Raw genomic sequence first — 22939 nt, forward strand, 5'->3', positions numbered from 1 at the left:
GTCTCTGTGGCGCAATCGGTTAGCGCGTTCGGCTGTTAACCGAAAGGTTGGTGGTTCGAGCCCACCCAGGGACGCAGTCCTCTTTTGCTTCCGCCTGCAGCTTGAGTGGCTCAGCTACAACTTCAATTAAGAGCTCCGTATAACTGGCCAGTTTCAATATCTAAAGCACACATGGAAGAAGAAGGTTCTTCAGATGGAAGAGAAGAAGCACAGCAGAAAAGTGCTTGCTGCCAGCTTAATAAATGTGCAAAATGAAAGGATACCAACAAAAAAAAATCTCCTTCGAGCCGGAATTGAACCAGCGACCTAAGGATTGCTATTAGAGTACTACAGTCCTCCGCTCTACCAGCTGAGCTATCGAAGGCTTGGTAGAAGCACTGGGTGCGTGCTTACTAGCCTTACTTTTCAGTGTCATGGCCTTGGCAAGCAGGAGACGATTTCTCCCAATTTTGAAAAAGGCTGCAAAAAGGACAAAGCTGGAGGATGCGGGCATCGATCCCGCTACCTCTCGCATGCTAAGCGAGCGCTCTACCATTTGAGCTAATCCCCCTCTGCTGCGGAGGGGTGTGTGGAGGGTGGAGTTTTTTCCACTAGACTCTGACTTTTTGGTAGGTCGTTTTTTTTTTTTTTTTTTTTAAGTGTGGATGTAAGGCAGCCTTAAGCAAATCAAGACTGCAAAGCCAGGGCGGCTTTGAAAACTATTTTTGGACACGAGCAAGATTGGGAGCAGTAATTTGGGCTTCGGTTGACCGCGTCCTGGGCAGAAACAGGAGTCCTAACTCACTAGAGAGATTTGGCTAATTGTAACGTCAGAGATGGAAAAAAAAAATTCAGGCACCAAGCAGAGAATGGTTTCTATGCGCAGGTATCTGGGTTACAGGTCTGTCACAGCCTGGGAGGGTCTGAAAACGCTTTTGGACACGAGCTAGATTGGGAGCAGTGATTTGGACTGATGATGACCAGTTTCTGGGCACAAACAGGAGTCCGAACTTACTAGGGGAGCTTTTGCAAATTGTAACATTGTAGACGGACAAAAGGAAGGACGCTAGCAGAGGATGGTTTCGATCCATCGACCTCTGGGTTATGGGCCCAGCACGCTTCCGCTGCGCCACTCTGCTGCTACATGCAATGGCTTGGGAGAAGTTCTCACTAGACACTGACTTTTGCTGGGCTACTTAAGGAAAGGCGGCCCTCCGTCAGTCTGTGTAGAGATTTATTGGTTGTTGGGGAACATTTCGGGGCCCACAACTGGTTGCTTATTTTGTTTTCATTTTGTTGCTCGGAAGATCACCCGTACACATAGGCCATTGACCTGCCTGAAACTGGAACACCAGGCAAGCAGCTTCCGTGTCTCTGTGGCGCAATCGGTTAGCGCGTTCGGCTGTTAACCGAAAGGTTGGTGGTTCGAGCCCACCCAGGGACGCAGTCCTCTTTTGCTTCCGCCTGCAGCTTGAGTGGCTCAGCTACAACTTCAATTAAGAGCTCCGTCTAACTGGCCAGTTTCAATATCTAAAGCACACATGGAAGAAGAAGGTTCTTCAGATGGAAGAGAAGAAGCACAGCAGAAAAGTGCTTGCTGCCAGCTTAATAAATGTGCAAAATGAAAGGATACCAACAAAAAAAAATCTCCTTCGAGCCGGAATTGAACCAGAGACCTAAGGATTGCTATTAGAGTACTACAGTCCTCCGCTCTACCAGCTGAGCTATCGAAGGCTTGGGGGAAGCCCTGGGTGCGTGCTTACTAGCCTTACTTTTCAGTGTCACGGCCTTGGCAAGCAGGAGACGATTTCTCCCAATTTTGAAAAAGGCTGCAAAAAGGACAAAGTTGGAGGATGCGGGCATCGATCCCGCTACCTCTCGCATGCTAAGCGAGCGCTCTACCATTTGAGCTAATCCCCCTCTGCTGCTGAGGGGTGTGTGGAGGGTGGAGTTTTTTCCACTAGACTCTGACTTTTTGGTAGGTCGTTTTTTTTTTTTTTTTTAAGTGTGGATTAGAGATGAGCGAACATGCTCGTCCGAGCTTGATGCTCGGTCGAGCATTAGGGTACTCGAAACTGCTCGTTACTCGGACGAATACTTCGCCCGCTCGAGAAAATGGCAGCTCCCGCCGTTTTGCTTTTTGGCGGCCAGAAACAGAGCCAATCACAAGCCAGGAGACTCTGCACTCCACCCAGAATGACGTGGTACCCTTACACGTCAATAGCAGTGGTTGGCTGGCCAGATCAGGTGACCCTGGGATAGACTAGCCGCTGGCCGCGCTGCTCGGATCATTCTGTCTCTGGATGCCGCTAGGGAGAGAGCTGCTGCTGGTCAGGGAAAGCGTTAGGGTGTTCTATTAGCTTACTGTTAGGCAGGAGTGATTCTCAAAGAACCCAACAGCCCTTCTTAGGGCTACAATAACGTTCTACTTTTTTTATTTTAATTTGCATCTTTTACCATTTTGTGAGGAATTAGCAGGGGGACTTGCTACCGTTGTGTTTAGCTCTTAGTGGCACACATATCCATAGCAAAGACCGAAGTGGGAAAATTCAGTAGGGGTTGGATTTCTATTAGGCAATAACTCAGTGTCATCTCATCTGGCATAGTAGTGTGCTTCCTTTGATACTTGGCTAGAAAATAGCCATAGGAGAATACAAACAGCTTCTTGAAGCCTACAGTAGCGTTCTATATATTTGATTTCTGGTTGATCTGCTGGTGGCTGTAGTTTCTGCAGTGCATGTACTTGCCAATTCTGAGCAATTTGTAGTGAGACTTGCGACCGCTGTGTTCTGCGCTTAGTGGCGCACATATCCATAGCAAAGGCCGAAGTGGCAAAATTCAGTAGGGGTTGGATTTCTATTAGGCAATAACTCAGTGTCATCTCATCTGGCATAGTAGTGTGCTTCCTTTGATACTTGGCTAGAAAATAGCCATAGGAGAATACAAACAGCTTCTTGAAGCCTACAGTAGCGTTCTATATATTTGATTTCTGGTTGATCTGCTGGTGGCTGTAGTTTCTGCAGTGCATGTACTTGCCAATTCTGAGCAATTTGTAGTGAGACTTGCGACCGCTGTGTTCTGCGCTTAGTGGCGCACATATCCATAGCAAAGGCCGAAGTGGGAAAATTCAGTAGGGGTTGGATTTCTATTAGGCAATAACTCAGTGTCATCTCATCTGGCATAGTAGTGTGCTTCCTTTGATACTTGGCTAGAAAATAGCCATAGGAGAATACAAACAGCTTCTTGAAGCCTACAGTAGCGTTCTATATATTTGATTTCTGGTTGATCTGCTGGTGGCTGTAGTTTCTGCAGTGCATGTACTTGCCAATTCTGAGCAATTTGTAGTGAGACTTGCGACCGCTGTGTTCTGCGCTTAGTGGCGCACATATCCATAGCAAAGGCCGAAGTGGCAAAATTCAGTAGGGGTTGGATTTCTATTAGGCAATAACTCAGTGTCATCTCATCTGGCATAGTAGTGTGCTTCCTTTGATACTTGGCTAGAAAATAGCCATAGCAATAGGATAGGATTGTTTGGTTTTAAAAACTCAAAAAAAAACAAAAAACACAAAAAAAAAAAAAAAAACACAAAAAAACACCAAAAAAAACAAAAAGAAGTAAAAAAAAAAAAAAAGTTATAACTCTCATTTTAAAAATGTTTAACCCGAGGGCTAGGGGTAGAGGACGAGGGCGGGGACGTGGGCGTCCAACTACTGCAGGGGTCAGAGGCCGTGGTCCTGGGCGGGGTGAGACACCACCTGCTGATGAGGGAGCAGGGGAACGCCGCAGAGCTACACTCCCTAGGTTCATGTCTGAAGTTACTGGGACTCGTGGTAGAGCACTGTTGAGGCCAGAACAGTGCGAACAGGTGATGTCGTGGATTGCTGACAATGCTTCGAGCAATTTGTCCACCACCAGTCAGTCTTCCACGCAGTCCACCCATGTCACCGAAATCCCCACTCCTCCAGCTCCTGCACCTCAGCCTCCTCCCCCCCAGTCTGCCCCCTCCCAGGAAAATTTGGCATTTGAACCGGCATACTCTGAGGAACTGTTTTCTGGACCCTTCCCACAGTCACAAACCACTTGTCCGGTTGCTGCTGAGCAATTTTCCGATGCCCAGGTTTTCCACCAGTCACAGTCTGTGGGTGATGATGACCTTCTTGACGTAGTGGAAGTGTGTAAAGAGGTGTCCGACGATGAGGAGACACGGTTGTCAGACAGTGGGGAAGTTGTTGTCAGGGCAGGAAGTCCGAGGGGGGAGCAGACTGAGGGATCGGAGGATGATGAGGTGACAGACCCAAGCTGGGTTGAGAGGCCGGGTGAACACAGTGCTTCTGAGACGGAGGAGAGTCCTCGACCTGAACAGGTTGGAAGAGGCAGTGGTGGGGCCAGACGGAGAGGCAGGGCCAGAGCTGGTGCATCAGCGCCACTGTCAACTAGTGAAGCTCCCGTGGTGAGGGCTCTTGCGGCGAGGGCTAGATCTTCAGAAGTGTGGAGGTTCTTTAAGGAAACACCGGATGACCGACGGACTGTGGTGTGCAACATTTGCCAAACCAGGCTCAGCAGGGGTTCCACCACTACTAGCTTAACTACCACCAGTATGCGCAGGCATATGAATGCTAAGCACCCCACTCAGTGGCAACAAGCCCGTTCACCTCCGGCCGTGCACACCACTGCTCCTTCCCCTGTGTCAGCTGCTAGTCAGCCCCCTGCCCAGGACCCTGGCACAAAAACCCCATCGTCGCCTCCACGATCCTCCACAGCATCCACCAGCGTTCAGCTCTCCATACCCCTGACGCTGGAGCGGAAACGCAAATATAGTGCAACCCACCCGCACGCCCAAGCCCTTAATGTGCACATCTCCAGATTGCTTAGCCTGGAGATGCTGCCCTATAGGCTAGTAGAGACCGAGGCCTTTCGCAACCTCATGGCGGCGGCCGCCCCTCGGTATTCGGTCCCCAGCCGCCACTACTTTTCCCGATGTGCCGTCCCAGCCCTGCACCAGCACGTGTCAGACAACATAATCCGTGCCCTGACCAACGCCGTTTCTGACAAGGTCCACCTGACCACGGACACGTGGACGAGTGCTGCCGGGCAGGGCCACTATATATCTCTGACGGCACATTGGGTTAACTTGGTGGAGGCTGGGACCGAGTCTGACCCTGGGGCTGCTCATATACTGCCGACGCCGAGGATTGCGGGGCCTACCTCGGTCCAGGTGTTTCAGGCCTACTATGCCTCCTCCTCCTCCCACCCCTCCTCCACCTCCTCCTCCGAACTACCATCCGTGGGCACGGCGCCATCAGTCGGTAGCTCTAGGCACAGCAGCAGTGCCGTCGCTAAGCGACAGCAGGCGGTGCTCAAACTGCTGAGCCTAGGCGACAAAAGGCACACCGCCCAAGAGCTATTACAGGGCATCACGGCGCAGACTGATCTGTGGCTGGCACCGCTGAACCTCAAGCCGGGAATGGTTGTGTGTGACAACGGCCGTAACCTGGTGGCGGCTCTGCAACTCGGCAGACTGACACATGTGCCATGCCTGGCCCATGTGTTAAATCTGATAGTTCAGCGTTTCCTCAAGACATACCCCAATCTGTCTGATTTGCTCACGAAGGTGCGCCGCATCTGTGCGCATTTCAGGAAGTCCAGCCCAGATGCTGCCACTCTCAGGGCAGCGCAGCGCCGCCTCCAACTGCCCGCTCACCGACTGTTGTGCGACGTGCCCACGAGGTGGAATTCAACACTGACCATGTTATCCAGAGTTTACCAGCAGCGCAGAGCGATTGTAGACTGCCAGATGTCAACTTCCACCAGAACTGGTAGTCAGGTCAGTCAGCTTCCTCAAGTCTACAATGAGGAGTGGACGTGGATGTCTGATATCTGTCAGGTGCTGAGTAACTTTGAGGAGTCAACACAGATGGTCAGTGGCGATGCCGCCATCATCAGCCTCACCATCCCGCTGCTTGGCCTGTTGAAAAACTCTCTGGTCAGCATGAAGTCGGAAGCTTTGCGCTCGTCACAAGAGACAGGGGAAGAATATTCCCTTGTTGATAGCCAAAGCACCCTCAGGTCTGTTTCTCAGCGCATATCGGAGGAGGTGGAGGTGGAGGAGGATGAGGAGGAAGAGGAGGAGAATGTTGGCGAGACACAAGAGGGGACCATTGTTGAGTCCTTTACTGTTCAGCGTGTATGGGCAGAAGAAGAGGAGTTGGAGGAGTTGGAGGAGGAGGAAATGGACAGTCAGGCCAGTGAGGGGAGTGAATTCTTACGCGTTGGTACTCTGGCGCATATGGCAGATTTCATGCTAGGCTGCCTATCCCGTGACCCTCGCGTTCAAAGAATTTATTCCAGCACCGATTACTGGGTGTTCACTCTCCTGGACCCACGGTACAAGCAAAATCTTTCCACTCTCATCCCTGCAGAGGAAAGGAGTGTGAGAATGCATGAATACCAGCAGGCCCTGGTGCACAAGCTGAAACAGTATTTCCCTTCTGACAGCGCTAGCGGCAGAGTGCGTAGTTCTGCGGGACAAGTAGCGAGGGAGAGTAGGCGAGCAGGCAGCTTGTCCAGCACTGGCAAGGGTACGCTTTACAAGGCTTTTGCCAGCTTTATGTCACCCCAGCAAGACACTGTCACCTGTCCCCAGTCTCGGCAGAGTAGGGCTGATCTTTACAGAAAGATGGTGAGGGAGTACGTAGCTGACCATACCATCGTCCTAAATGATCACACAGCTCCCTACAACTACTGGGTTTCAAAGCTGGACATGTGGCACGAACTGGCGCTGTACGCCTTGGAGGTTCTTGCCTGCCCTGCCGCTAGCGTCTTGTCCGAGCGGGTTTTCAGTGCAGCTGGTGGCATCATCACCGATAAGCGTACACGCCTGTCGACTGACAGCGCTGACAGGCTGACGCTTATTAAAATGAATAAAGGCTGGATTTCTCAGAATTTCCAATCTCCACCAGGTGAAGGAAGCTCAACCTGAATAATTGATCCACTCCTCCTCCTCCTCATTTTCCTCCTTCTCCTCCTCTTTGTACAGTAAAGCAGAGGAAAATGGCTATTTTTTGACAGGGCCCACTGGCTCTTGCTATAGTACTTCATGCATTTAATTTTTCTGGAGGGCCACCTACCCGGTCCTCTGTTTGAAACAATTTTTGTGAGTGCCACATACAGGCACTCAATCTATTCCATTTTACTGCAGGGCCACCTACCTGCTCCTCTGGTTTGAAACATTTTTGGGACTGCCACATACAGGCACTCAATCTATTCCATTTTACTGGAGGGCCACCTACCTGCTCCTCTGGTTTGAAAAATTTTTGGGACTGCCACATACAGGCACTCAATCTATTCCATTTTACTGGAGGGCCACCTACCTGCTCCTCTGGTTTGAAAAATGTTTGGGACTGCCACATACAGGCACTCAATCTATTCCATTTTACTGCAGGGCCACCTACCTGCTCCTCTGGTTTGAAACATTTTTGGGACTGCCACATACAGGCACTCAATCTATTCCATTTTACTGGAGGGCCACCTACCTGCTCCTCTGGTTTGAAAAATGTTTGGGACTGCCACATACAGGCACTATCCAAATTAAATTGTCTCCATAGCAGCCTCCACACGTTGTCTCCATTGCTACCTCCAAAAGTCGTCCATATAGCTGCCTCCATACATCGTCCCTTTATCAAACGAGGTGTGTCAGGCAGAAATTTGGGTTGTTTTCATGGATTCCACATCAAAGTTGTTAACTTTGTCGCCACCCTGCTGTGTTATCCACAAAATATACTGGCAAACTTTTACCATTTAGGGATATTATTTCAGCGCTTCTTGCGCATCTGTTTACATTCCCCTCACCCGGCATATCCTAAACTTATAAGAACGCTACTACACTTGATCTTATACAAAAGGTTCTTAGAAGTGCTGTTTGGGGAGTAGCCTAGAGACAGGGGCTTGAATTGGCGAAAGCTAGCCTGGCAGCGGAGCGCCAGCTCCATGCGCATCATGCGCTTCTTGCGCATCTGTTTACATTCCCCTCACCCGGCATATCCTAAACTTATAAGAACGCTACTACACTTGATCTTATACAAAAGGTTCTTAGAAGTGCTGTTTGGGGAGTAGCCTAGAGACAGGGGCTTGAATTGGCGAAAGCTCGCCTGGCAGCGGAGCGCCAGCTCCATGCGCATCATGCGCTTCTTGCGCATCTGTTTACATTCCCCTCACCCGCCATATCCCAAACTTATAAGAACGCTACTACACTTAACTTGGTGCAGGCTGGGACCGAGTCTGACCCTGGGGCTGGTCATATACTGCCGACGCAGAGAATTGCGGGGCCTACCTCGGTCCAGGTCTCAAAGGCCTACTATACCTCCTCCCACCCCTCCTCCACCTCCTCCTCCTCCGAATTACCATCCGTGGGCATGGCGCCATCAGTCGGTAGCTCTAGGCACAGCAGCAGTGCCGTCGCTAAGCGACAGCAGGCGGTGCTGAAACTGCTGAGCCTAGGCGATAAAAGGCACACCGCCCAAGAGCTATTACAGGGCATTCCACATCAAAGTTGTTAACTTTGTTGCCACCCTGCTGTGTTATCCACAAATACACTGGCAAACTTTTACCATTTACGGATATTATTTCAGCGCTTCTTGCGCATCTGTTTACATTCCCCTCACCCGCCATATCCTAAACTTATAAGAACGCTACTACACTTGATCTTCTACAAAAGGTTCTTAGAAGTGCTGTTTGGGGAGTAGCCTATAGACAGGGGCTTGGATTGGCGAAAGCTCGCCTGGCAGCGGAGCGCCAGCTCCATGCCAAGATCCAACTAACATAGTTTTAACTGCAGCACCTTTAATCTACTACTAGTTCACTGCCTCCATACATGGTCCCCTTATCAAACGAGCTGTGTCAGGCAGAATTTTGGGTTGTTTTCATGGCTTCCATGTTAACTTTGTCGCCACCCTGCTGTGTAATCCACAAAATATACTGGCAAACTTTTATCATGTACCGATATTATTTGAGCGCTTCTTGCTCACCTCCTTTGGTTCCTCTCTGCCACCCATTGGTTTGAAGCCTGAGTCCATTTAGGGTATGTTGCCATGCCACTCTCTAGCCTGCTGCCGCTGCCTCTGCCTCTGCATGCCGTCCCCTATAGTGTCAGGGTCAATTATTGGATGTTTTACATGCTATCTAGCTTCATTCTGTCACTCTGTCATGGCCATGCTGTTGCCCATAATTTTGGCATAATGGTGCGATTAAGCAGCCTCAGAGGCATCCATGCATGCTGCCCCTGCTGTTTCCTGTCCATTTCCGTGGTGTTTCCATCCTTTTCTGAGGTTCCCAGGTGTTTGGCCAAGCTTCCCTGTGCAGAGCCTTGGTCCCCTTGAAAAATGCTCGAGTCTCCCATTGACTTCAATGGGGTTCGTTATTCGAGACGAGCACTCGAGCATCGGGAAAAGTTCGTCTCGAATAACGAGTACCCGAGCATTTTAGTGTTCGCTCATCTCTAGTGTGGATGTAAGGCAGCCTTAAGCAAATCAAGACTGCAAAGCCAGGGCGGCTTTGAAAACTATTTTTGGACACGAGCAAGATTGGGAGCAGTAATTTGGGCTTCGGTTGACCGCGTCCTGGGCAGAAACAGGAGTCCTAACTCACTAGAGAGATTTGGCTAATTGTAACGTCAGAGATGGAAAAAAAAAATTCAGGCACCAAGCAGAGAATGGTTTCTATGCGCAGGTATCTGGGTTACAGGTCTGTCACAGCCTGGGAGGGTCTGAAAACGCTTTTGGACACGAGCTAGATTGGGAGCAGTGATTTGGACTGATGATGACCAGTTTCTGGGCACAAACAGGAGTCCGAACTTACTAGGGGAGCTTTTGCAAATTGTAACATTGTAGACGGACAAAAGGAAGGACGCTAGCAGAGGATGGTTTCGATCCATCGACCTCTGGGTTATGGGCCCAGCACGCTTCCGCTGCGCCACTCTGCTGCTACATGCAATGGCTTGGGAGAAGTTCTCACTAGACACTGACTTTTGCTGGGCTACTTAAGGAAAGGCGGCCCTCCGTCAGTCTGTGTAGAGATTTATTGGTTGTTGGGGAACATTTCGGGGCCCACAACTGGTTGCTTATTTTGTTTTCATTTTGTTGCTCGGAAGATCACCCGTACACATAGGCCATTGACCTGCCTGAAACTGGAACACCAGGCAAGCAGCTTCCGTGTCTCTGTGGCGCAATCGGTTAGCGTGTTCGGCTGTTAACCGAAAGGTTGGTGGTTCGAGCCCACCCAGGGACGCAGTCCTCTTTTGCTTCCGCCTGCAGCTTGAGTGGCTCAGCTACAACTTCAATTAAGAGCTCCGTCTAACTGGCCAAATTCAATATGTAAAGCACACATGGAAGAAGAAGGTTCTTCAGATGGAAGAGAAGAAGCACAGCAGAAAAGTGCTTGCTGCCAGCTTAATAAATGTGCAAAATGAAAGGATACCAACAAAAAAAAATCTCCTTCGAGCCGGAATTGAACCAGCGACCTAAGGATTGCTATTAGAGTACTACAGTCCTCCGCTCTACCAGCTGAGCTATCGAAGGCTTGGGGGAAGCCCTGGGTGCGTGCTTACTAGCCTTACTTTTCAGTGTCACGGCCTTGGCAAGCAGGAGACGATTTCTCCCAATTTTGAAAAAGGCTGCAAAAAGGACAAAGCTGGAGGATGCGGGCATCGATCCCGCTACCTCTCGCATGCTAAGCAAGCGCTCTACCATTTGAGCTAATCCCCCTCTGCTGCTGAGGGGTGTGTGGAGGGTGGAGTTTTTTCCACTAGACTCTGACTTTTTGGTAGGTCGTTTTTTTTTGTTTTTTTTTTAAGTGTGGATGTAAGGCAGCCTTAAGCAAATCAAGATTGCAAAGCCAGGGCGGCTTTGAAAACTATTTTTGGACACGAGCAAGATTGGGAGCAGTAATTTGGGCTTCGGTTGACCGCATCCTGGGCAGAAACAGGAGTCCTAACTCACTAGAGAGATTTGGCTAATTGTAACGTCAGAGATGGGAAAAAAAAAATTCAGGCACCAAGCAGAGAATGGTTTCTATGCGCAGGTATCTGGGTTACAGGTCTGTCACAGCCTGGGAGGGTCTGAAAACGCTTTTGGACACGAGCTAGATTGGGAGCAGTGATTTGGACTGATGATGACCAGTTTCTGGGCACAAACAGGAGTCCGAACTTACTAGGGGAGCTTTTGCAAATTGTAACATTGTAGACGGACAAAAGGAAGGACGCTAGCAGAGGATGGTTTCGATCCATCGACCTCTGGGTTATGGGCCCAGCACGCTTCCGCTGCGCCACTCTGCTGCTACATGCAATGGCTTGGGAGAAGTTCTCACTAGACACTGACTTTTGCTGGGCTACTTAAGGAAAGGCGGCCCTCCGTCAGTCTGTGTAGAGATTTATTGGTTGTTGGGGAACATTTCGGGGCCCACAACTGGTTGCTTATTTTGTTTTCATTTTGTTGCTCGGAAGATCACCCGTACACATAGGCCATTGACCTGCCTGAAACTGGAACACCAGGCAAGCAGCTTCCGTGTCTCTGTGGCGCAATCGGTTAGCGTGTTCGGCTGTTAACCGAAAGGTTGGTGGTTCGAGCCCACCCAGGGACGCAGTCCTCTTTTGCTTCCGCCTGCAGCTTGAGTGGCTCAGCTACAACTTCAATTAAGAGCTCTGTCTAACTGGCCAGTTTCAATATCTAAAGCTCACATGGAAGAAGAAGGTTCTTCAGATGGAAGAGAAGAAGCACAGCAGAAAAGTGCTTGCTGCCAGCTTAATAAATGTGCAAAATGAAAGGATACCAACAAAAAAAAATCTCCTTCGAGCTGGAATTGAACCAGCGACCTAAGGATTGCTATTAGAGTACTACAGTCCTCCGCTCTACCAGCTGAGCTATCGAAGGCTTGGGGGAAGCCCTGGGTGCGTGCTTACTAGCCTTACTTTTCAGTGTCACGGCCTTGGCAAGTAGGGGACGATTTCTCCCAATTTTGAAAAAGGCTGCAAAAAGGACAAAGCTGGAGGATGCGGGCATCGATCCCGCTACCTCTCGCATGCTAAGCAAGCGCTCTACCATTTGAGCTAATCCCCCTATGCTGCTGAGGGGTGTGTGGAGGGTGGAGTTTTTTCCACTAGACTCTGACTTTTTGGTAGGTCGTTTTTTTTTGTTTTTTTTTTAAGTGTGGATGTAAGGCAGCCTTAAGCAAATCAAGATTGCAAAGCCAGGGCGGCTTTGAAAACTATTTTTGGACACGAGCAAGATTGGGAGCAGTAATTTGGGCTTCGGTTGACCGCATCCTGGGCAGAAACAGGAGTCCTAACTCACTAGAGAGATTTGGCTAATTGTAACGTCAGAGATGGGAAAAAAAAAATTCAGGCACCAAGCAGAGAATGGTTTCTATGCGCAGGTATCTGGGTTACAGGTCTGTCACAGCCTGGGAGGGTCTGAAAACGCTTTTGGACACGAGCTAGATTGGGAGCAGTGATTTGGACTGATGATGACCAGTTTCTGGGCACAAACAGGAGTCCGAACTTACTAGGGGAGCTTTTGCAAATTGTAACATTGTAGACGGACAAAAGGAAGGACGCTAGCAGAGGATGGTTTCGATCCATCGACCTCTGGGTTATGGGCCCAGCACGCTTCCGCTGCGCCACTCTGCTGCTATATGCAATGGCTTGGGAGAAGTTCTCACTAGACACTGACTTTTGCTGGGCTACTTAAGGAAAGGCGGCCCTCCGTCAGTCTGTGTAGAGATTTATTGGTTGTTGGGGAACATTTCGGGGCCCACAACTGGTTGCTTATTTTGTTTTCATTTTGTTGCTCGGAAGATCACCCGTACACATAGGCCATTGACCTGCCTGAAACTGGAACACCAGGCAAGCAGCTTCCGTGTCTCTGTGGCGCAATCGGTTAGCGCGTTCGGCTGTTAACCGAAAGGTTGGTGGTTCGAGCCCACCCAGGGACGCAGTCCTCTTTTGCTTCCGCCTGCAGCTTGAGTGGCTCAGCTACAACTTCAATTAAGAGCTCCGTATAACTGGCCAGTTTCAATATCTAAAGCACACATGGAAGAAGAAGGTTCTTCAGATGGAAGAGAAGAAGCACAGCAGAAAAGTGCTTGCTGCCAGCTTAATAAATGTGCAAAATGAAAGGATACCAACAAAAAAAAATCTCCTTCGAGCCGGAATTGAACCAGCAACCTAAGGATTGCTATTAGAGTACTACAGTCCTCTGCTCTACCAGCTGAGCTATCGAAGGCTTGGGAGAAGCACTGGGTGCGTGCTTACTAGCCTTACTTTTCAGTGTCACGGCCTTGGCAAGCAGGAGACGATTTCTCCCAATTTTGAAAAAGGCTGCAAAAAGGACAAAGCTGGAGGATGCGTGCATCGATCCCGCTACCTCTTGCATGCTAAGCGAGCGCTCTACCATTTGAGCTAATCCCCCTCTGCTGCTGAGGGGTGTGTGGAGGGTGGAGTTTTTTCCACTAGACTCTGACTTTTTGGTAGGTCGTTTTTTTTTTTTTTTTTAAGTGTGGATGTAAGGCAGCCTTAAGCAAATCAAGACTGCAAAGCCAGGGCGGCTTTGAAAACTATTTTTGGACACGAGCAAGATTGGGAGCAGTAATTTGGGCTTCGGTTGACCGCGTCCTGGGCAGAAACAGGAGTCCTAACTCACTAGAGAGATTTGGCTAATTGTAACGTCAGAGATGGAAAAAAAAAATTCAGGCACCAAGCAGAGAATGGTTTCTATGCGCAGGTATCTGGGTTACAGGTCTGTCACAGCCTGGGAGGGTCTGAAAACGCTTTTGGACACGAGCTAGATTGGGAGCAGTGATTTGGACTGATGATGACCAGTTTCTGGCCACAAACAGGAGTCCGAACTTACTAGGGGAGCTTTTGCAAATTGTAACATTGTAGACGGACAAAAGGAAGGACGCTAGCAGAGGATGGTTTCGATCCATCGACCTCTGGGTTATGGGCCCAGCACGCTTCCGCTGCGCCACTCTGCTGCTACATGCAATGGCTTGGGAGAAGTTCTCACTAGACACTGACTTTTGCTGGGCTACTTAAGGAAAGGCGGCCCTCCGTCAGTCTGTGTAGAGATTTATTGGTTGTTGGGGAACATTTCGGGGCCCACAACTGGTTGCTTATTTTGTTTTCATTTTGTTGCTCGGAAGATCACCCGTACACATAGGCCATTGACCTGCCTGAAACTGGAACACCAGGCAAGCAGCTTCTGTGTCTCTGTGGCGCAATCGGTTAGCACGTTCGGCTGTTAACCGAAAGGTTGGTGGTTCGAGCCCACCCAGGGACGCAGTCCTCTTTTGCTTCCGCCTGCAGCTTGAGTGGCTCAGCTACAACTTCAATTAAGAGCTCCGTATAACTGGCCAGTTTCAATATCTAAAGCACACATGGAAGAAGAAGGTTCTTCAGATGGAAGAGAAGAAGCACAGCAGAAAAGTTCTTGCTGCCAGCTTAATAAATGTGCAAAATGAAAGGATACCAACAAAAAAAAATCTCCTTCGAGCCGGAATTGAACCAGCGACCTAAGGATTGCTATTAGAGTACTACAGTCCTCCGCTCTACCAGCTGAGCTATCGAAGGCTTGGGGGAAGCCCTGGGTGCGTGCTTACTAGCCTTACTTTTCAGTGTCACGGCCTTGGCAAGCAGGAGACGATTTCTCCCAATTTTGAAAAAGGCTGCAAAAAGGACAAAGCTGGAGGATGCGGGCATCGATCCCGCTACCTCTCGCATGCTAAGCGTGCGCTCTACCATTTGAGCTAATCCCCCTCTGCTGCTGAGGGGTGTGTGGAGGGTGGAGTTTTTTCCACTAGACTCTGACTTTTTGGTAGGTCGTTTTTTTTTTTTTTTTTAAGTGTGGATGTAAGGCAGCCTTAAGCAAATCAAGACTGCAAAGCCAGGGCGGCTTTGAAAACTATTTTTGGACACGAGCAAGATTGGGAGCAGTAATTTGGGCTTCGGTTGACCGCGTCCTGGGCAGAAACAGGAGTCCTAACTCACTAGAGAGATTTGGCTAATTGTAACGTCAGAGATGGAAAAAAAAAATTCAGGCACCAAGCAGAGAATGGTTTCTATGCGCAGGTATCTGGGTTACAGGTCTGTCACAGCCTGGGAGGGTCTGAAAACGCTTTTGGACACGAGCTAGATTGGGAGCAGTGATTTGGACTGATGATGACCAGTTTCTGGGCACAAACAGGAGTCCGAACTTACTAGGGCAGCTTTTGCAAATTGTAACATTGTAGATGGACAAAAGGAAGGAATATTCAGTGGATCACTTGTTCAAGCTAACCTGTAAAAGTTAATAAAAAATGTTAAAAACATTACAAAAAATTTTATTTTAATAATTAAATAAAGTTAAATTCCCCTAAACACAAATATTCCCTATACACATGCAACAAAGTGAAAAAAAACACAAAAATCGCCAAAAAACCCCACATGTTTGGCATCGCCGCGTCCGTAACAATCCGTACAATAACTCAGAAACATTATTGGACCCGCTTGGTGAATGCCGTAAAAACAAAACCCGAAAAACACGCCAAAAATGTACATTTTTCATAAAATCTCTACACAAAAATGTTCTAAAAAGTGATCAAAAAAAGTTATGTGCGCAAAAATGGTACCGCTGAAAAAAACCACTCAACACGTAAAAAATAAGTCCTAAACTAGCTCTGTCAACCAAAAAATATTAAAGTTACGTCTCCGAAAAGATGGCAATGCAAAAACAAATGAGATTTCCTGTATATTATTTTTTTTGTCAGTAAAATTGTAAAAATAAATAAAAAACTATATAAATGAAGTATCACCTTAATCGTAGTGACCTATAGAATGAAGATAATATAATATTTTTAGTGTATGGTGTACAACCCCCAAAAAATACGAAAAAGAAAGTAAACCAAAATTGACAATTTTTTTTTCACCCATACATTCAAGAGTTAATAAAATCTCATCAATAAGCTAATGACTCACTAAAATGAAGTATTTGTAAAGTGCATCTCATGTCGCAAAAAATAAGCCCTTATATGTCCAAATTGCCAAAAAAAATAAAGATTGTACAGCTATTATAAAGTGACAATGAATAATCTGCTCTGAATGGCGCAGCTCCCTTCGATGCCCTGGCGTGTGCCCATACAGCAGTCACCACCACATATGGGGGATTGTTATACGCGGGAGGGATTGGGGATCAAATTTTGTGGAGCGTTTTGGTATTTAATCCACTGAGAATTTGTACATTTTTTGAAAAACACATTAATTTAGCCAAAAAAATGTTACTTTCAAAATTGCATGCGATTTTGTTTTAACCCCTGTAAACCAATTAAAGGGTTAACAAGCTTCATAAAAGTTGTTTTACGTACGTTGAGGGGCGTAGTTTCTATAATGGGGTAATTTATGGGGTTTTCTTTTATTTAGGCCTCTCAAAGTGACCTGAAACCTGAGCAGGTCCCTCAATAGCAGGATTTAGCGCTTTTTATAAAAATGTGAAAAATCGCACCTAACGTTCAAAGGCCCAAAACATCCTGTAAAAATAAGAGAATGCATAAAAAACCACGTCTACATAAAGAAGACATTCGGTGAATGTTAGTTATTAAGTATTTTAGCGGTTATGACTATGTGTGGAAAAAGTAGAACATTTTGAAGTTCGAAAATCAAGAATTTTTCCAAATTTTCACCAAATATCTGATTTTCTCATAAATAAATGCAAAACATACCACCAACATTTTTCAACTAACCTGAAGTACAAGGGGTCACGAGAAAACAATTTTAAAATCACTTGGATATGTTAAAGCGTTCCGAAGTTATAACCACTTATAGTGACACAGGGCAGATTTGAAAAAATGGGCCGTGTCAGGAAGGTGAAAAGTGGCTTCAGCGTTAAGGGGTTAATTATTTGCTCGTGGACCCTTTTATGTATAGATAATACTAAACAAGGCGCCTGCATCTAGTAAGTGCCACGGTGCACCCACCAGATCCCACGGAGTCCTGATACAATGTCATTTATCCGTCCTATTCCCAGTGTCTCATCATCCTGTCCACCCCTCGTGTATTCTATCACAGAGGCCAATAATAAGGCACCTGAGCGTGGTAAGGATGAGGACCTACAAATCTGAAGCTTATTCATTCAGCCAGTACTGCGACCTCCCCGCGCGCTTCTTCATGTGCCTGACATCTTATAGAGCGCAGCGTCTGTCACGTGTATCACCGGCTGCGGCCCTGTCTGTGCTCGAGGCTTGGATTGTCCTGCAGAGAAGTTGGAGACTCAACAGATTTCTGGCTCCTCATTGGCACCACCTATACAGGATCACAAAGTAAGGCTGCATTCACACACATGTATGGGGGACGTATATATACGGCCCAAATATGTCCCCCATGCACTTCTATGGGCTCACCGCACCATACCGCTCCGTAGCTCTGTGCGCCATATGTTCCTATGGAGAGGCGCAGGCCGAGCAGTGCTCACCTCCTCCTCCTCTCCCCGCGCGCTGCCATGTGTCCACCATGCTACAGTACAGAGGCCAACGGCAGTGTGCATGTAGCCGAAGTACGTGTCCCCATGTGAACAGAGCATAACTGAACTATTACCTAACATACATCAACGACAGACATGTAAGAAGCCTAATCCCTCCTCCATACAGTCCTCATGTCACAAGCCCAAAAGTCCAGTAAAGTGCAGGACCTGAAGCCTCAATCCTCTACTGGAAGATGCATGGAGGACTATGCATGGAGGACTATGCATGGAGGACTATGCATGGAGGACTATGCATGGAGGACTATGCATGGAGGACTATGCATGGAGGACTATGTATGGAGCGTGTCACGAACCCGAGTCGCCGGGTTCCAAACACGGGGTTCGCGTACGCCAGGAGACCACGCAAATTAGCCCTAAGCTCCGCCCACTCACACAAAATGGCGTCCTTACGCTAATTCTTACTCCCCTAGCACACGGCAAACCCACTCAGTCTGAATTCTCATGTCAGGGAAACCAAACGCATTCAGATCCCAGACACTACCCACGCACAGCCCAGGGGGCGCACAACCACACTATGTACCCCCATACCACTTACGTGCCTATGGAACGCTACTACACAGGGCCACTCGGCACCCCGAAAGTCACCCGTTCCATACAACTCACTTTTCACGGCTGCCACCACTCGTAATTACGGCCTACGAGAAGCCCACACCAGGGCTGCACACATACACCCAGATACACACTCTTCTAGATGCAGTACAGTTCACCTGGACCCACACGGTCTAGAGCTACTACTAGCACAAAGATATTCACACGGTAACACGGCTTAGCGGTAATTCCCCTCTCCAGAGGTATGGGAACGTATAGAGCACAAGGAAAAACTTATTAAAGGACTATTTAATATGCAAAATAGGCACAATGCTTAATGGTTACAAAAAGGTTAAAATAACAGACATACATAACAGCAAACAGTAAAATAAAAAGGGATAAAATAAAAGAAAAGACAGACCTCTTGCTAATTAGATTGGCATAAAGATCCGCGGTGGGGAAAACCGATGAAAATTTTGGAAGTCCTGCACGCTTGAAGGCATTCCCCATGGACCACACCCATTCAATGCTGGCATGTTACTTTTAACTACATAATCGATCCGCCCCCTCGGTCATGTGAGAGGGGTGTGGCTACACCTTAATCAAGATGGAAAATCAGGGACATTTTCCAAAATATGTTATATCTTTTCCCAAGAGTCCCCTGATAAGAAGACATGCCCACCACAGTTACCAGCATGAATTAACAAATCTAACAATACCAAACACCATTATTAAATGTTGGCCCAATTGTCTAATAAACGTTTTCTTGGCTTCCTTCCTCTCAAATCCTTTGGGCTTGACACCCCAGGACAATAAGGGGATACTGATCCAGATCCGTTGACCAGAAATTAAAATATTTGCTTTATGACTAAGTTTTCTTTGAAGTATAATTTTTCATGTTCTTAAGGAGTCATTTTAAGACACATGAAAAACCATGAGGCCCTTGGAGACAGCAAGTCTACCATTTCACAGGAAACTAATTAACACCTCCAAGGGACAGAGGAAACCAGTTACCAATTCTTTTGATAAGGGGGGGAAGAGAACAAAGGGGATCACAGAGGGGGTGGGATCTGTTGCCCTATGGTATATGTCCTTAATTACGTTATCTTATAGGGCAAAGGTGACTCTCCTATCATAAGAAGGGAACTCATAACCCATAATTTATGACACCTCTCCTTTTTAGAGATGGCATGGAAGATCGATCCACAGATCATCTCACAAGCCCATCTCCATGGCTCCCCACTGGTGACACAATACAAATATACAGCCGTTTCCACAACACCTATTCCCATTTTAAACAAATAGAGGTTCAAAGTTAGCTGGAGTTTAGTCTCAGGAATACCCAAAAATCCAGCTAGTGGTGTGTCCTGTCCAGCTAGTGGCTCTTCCAAGTTGCTATTCACATGTAAAACAGCCTCACACCTCTGGTCCTTTGTGGCCCATACACATGTTACAGAGACCGTCTCACTGGGCTCTCCTGTAACAATCTCTGGGCTGTAAGATAGCCCCATTGCCTCCTCTGCAGGGGTTACTAAATGTTCAGAACTCAGACTGATGTCTGAATCATGGACACTCGGACTGTTAGTGACCTCGGATACAACAGGTGTCATCAGGTCAGCTAAGAGCCCTGGCTCACCCTCACTACACACTACCTCATCCTTGTTAGAATATAACACATTATTATCATCACACATTGTTTGGTCAGTGCAAGGTACAGTACAACCAAAATGAGCACATATCACGTTGACATTATAGGACAGTTCAACTGTACTTGGGGAAATATCTGCAGAATCCTTGGATGCTAATTGCCCCAGGTCAGGCATCACCTCAGGCTCGTTTGAACCTATCACATTATCACTGTCCATTCCTGTATTGGTGGAAGAAACATTATAATTCAGAGTACATGGGGCCGGGTTTGATATCTCCTCTGCACTTGGGGAAATATCCGCCGAATGCTTGGATGCTAATGGCCCCAGGTCAGGCATCACCTCAGGCTCGTTTGAACCTATCACATTATCACTGTCCATTCCTGTATTGGTGGAAGAAACATTATAATTCAGAGTACATGGGGCCGGGTTTGATATCTCCTCTGCACTTGGGGAAATATCCGCCGAATGCTTGGATGCTAATGGCCCCAGGTCAGGCATCACCTCAGGCTCGTTTGAACCTATCACATTATCACTGTCCAGTTCTGTGTTGGTGTTAGAAACATTATAATTCAGAGAACCCAAGACTTGGACGTGATAAAACATTTCTGCGGCACTTGGAGGAATATCTGCAACATCCTTGGATACTATTCGCCCCAGATCCGGTACCACATCAAGACTCTTTGGACATAGCACAATGTCCTCATCATCACACACGCTAGGCTCCGTACCACCCAGTGTAGTACATGTGACGTTCACATTATTAGGCATTTCAACTGTGGTGGGAAAAACATCCACCACAGACTGGGAGACCAACTGCCCTGGATTAGTCCCCAGTAAAACATTAGTAGAAATCATCTCAGACTCCTGGACTTTCTTCGATCGACATCCAGATGCTATATCTCCATCAGGGTTGACTCTCCCAAACACAGAAGAAATAGGGAGCTTAGTTGTGGGGGTGTTCCTCGATCCCCCAAAACAAGTAGGGCTGTGGTGTCCCATTTGGTTGCATACACCACACCTACCAATATTAAACACAGACTGGGTGGGAGTAGAGGGGGCACCGGTGGTAGGCTTACCCTCCGTCCAGTCATCCTTAGTAGGCCTCCTCAGGGCTGCTACTGGCTTGGAAACAAAGGAATCCGCTATCCTTGCGGTCTTGTTTTCATCCTTAGGCTCTCGGGCCATTAAAGCTTGCTGCCCGATGCATTGGGCTGAAGAATTGCGCACCCGGAGACGGGCTAACTCCACTTGGAACTCCCTCTCAGCTTGACGATCTGCAAACTCTTTCTCCCTCTGGGCTTGAAGCTCTGCAAACTCTCGTTCCATCTGGGCTTGACGCTTTGCAATCTCCTGCTCACTCTGGCCTTGAAGCCTTGCTTGCTCTTGCTCCCTTAGTATTTGAAGCTCAGCCGACTTTTGATCCATCTGGGCTTCCCACTCCTCAAACTTTTGCTCAGCTTGACATTCTTGTAAAATACACCGTAAATGCGTTTCTGGGTCACACTCTTCCAGCAGTTGGAGAAGCAGTGCCCAGCTGGCGTCTCTTCCATTCGCCTTCTTATAAGTAGCCGCCATCTTAGCAGTTACTTGCCAAATAAAAGATAGAAAAGAAAAACAAGAGGGGAGGGGACTGTTTTGCAAGTATGTCTTACTACAATAAGCACTGAGTTTTTCCTTGTAGACTGGGGTACTCCTCGCAAGGATTCCACCAGTCCTTAAGTGCAAGGGTTAATTACTTAAACCAAGCACTTAACGCTCTATTACAAAAAAACTGTATCCCACCGCTGCCACCAATTTGTCACGAACCCGAGTCGCCGGGTTCCAAACACGGGGTTCGCGTACGCCAGGAGACCATGCAAATTAGCCCTAAGCTCCGCCCACTCACACAAAATGGCGTCCTTACGCTAATTCTTACTCCCCTAGCACACGGCAAACCCACTCAGTCTGAATTCTCATGTCAGGGAAACCAAACGCATTCAGATCCCAGACACTACACACGCACAGCCCAGGGGGCGCACAACCACACTATGTACCCCCCTACCACTTACGTGCCTATGGAACGCTACTACACAGGGCCACTCGGCACCCCGAAAGTCACCCGTTCCATACAACTCACTTTTCACGGCTGCCACCACTCGTAATTACGGCCTACGAGAAGCCCACACCAGGGCTGCACACATACACCCAGATACACACTCTTCTAGATGCAGTACAGTTCACCTGGACCCACACGGTCTATAGCTACTACTAGCACAAAGATATTCACACGGTAGCACGGCTTAGCGGTAATTCCCCTCTCCAGAGGTATGGGAACGTATAGAGCACAAGGAAAAACTTATTAAAGGACTATTTAATATGCAAAATAGGCACAATGCTTAATGGTTACAAAAAGGTTAAAATAACAGACATACATAACAGCAAACAGTAAAATAAAAAGGGATAAAATAAAAGAAAAGACAGACCTCTTGCTAATTAGATTGGCATAAAGATCCGCGGTGGGGAAAACCGATGAAAATTTTGGAAGTCCTGCACGCTTGAAGGCATTCCCCATGGACCACACCCATTCAATGCTGGCATGTTACTTTTAACTACATAATCGATCCGCCCCCTCGGTCATGTGAGAGGGGTGTGGCTACACCTTAATCAAGATGGAAAATCAGGGACATTTTCCAAAATATGTTATATCTTTTCCCAAGAGTCCCCTGATAAGAAGACATGCCCACCACAGTTACCAGCATGAATTAACAAATCTAACAATACCAAACACCATTATTAAATGTTGGCCCAATTGTCTAATAAACGTTTTCTTGGCTTCCTTCCTCTCAAATCCTTTGGGCTTGACACCCCAGGACAATAAGGGGATACTGATCCAGATCCGTTGACCAGAAATTAAAATATTTGCTTTATGACTAAGTTTTCTTTGAAGTATAATTTTTCATGTTCTTAAGGAGTCATTTTAAGACACATGAAAAACCATGAGGCCCTTGGAGACACCCAGTCTACCATTTCACAGGAAACTAATTAACACCTCCAAGGGACAGAGGAAACCAGTTACCAATTCTTTTGATAAGGGGGGGGAAGAGAACAAAGGGGATCACAGAGGGGGTGGGATCTGTTGCCCTATGGTATATGTCCTTAATTACGTTATCTTATAGGGCAAAGGTGACTCTCCTATCATAAGAAGGGAACTCATAACCCATAATTTATGACAGAGCGCATTCAAAA

General features: G+C 47.6%; 3 non-coding genes across 3 annotated transcripts; all 3 read left to right on the plus strand.

The window, feature by feature from the left end:
- On the plus strand, positions 1-74 carry TRNAN-GUU (transfer RNA asparagine (anticodon GUU)). The gene has a single exon. It is a non-coding gene; the product is annotated as a tRNA-Asn (tRNA).
- A 1275-nt stretch (positions 75-1349) lies between these two features.
- TRNAN-GUU (transfer RNA asparagine (anticodon GUU)) lies at positions 1350-1423 on the plus strand. The gene has a single exon. It is a non-coding gene; the product is annotated as a tRNA-Asn (tRNA).
- Positions 1424-12886: 11463 nt separating this feature from the next.
- On the plus strand, positions 12887-12960 carry TRNAN-GUU (transfer RNA asparagine (anticodon GUU)). The gene has a single exon. It is a non-coding gene; the product is annotated as a tRNA-Asn (tRNA).
- The last annotated feature ends 9979 nt before the right edge of the window (positions 12961-22939 follow it).

The sequence above is a fragment of the Engystomops pustulosus genome, chromosome 3 (genome assembly GCF_040894005.1).
Source record: "Engystomops pustulosus chromosome 3, aEngPut4.maternal, whole genome shotgun sequence".
Lineage (NCBI taxonomy): Eukaryota > Metazoa > Chordata > Amphibia > Anura > Leptodactylidae > Engystomops > Engystomops pustulosus.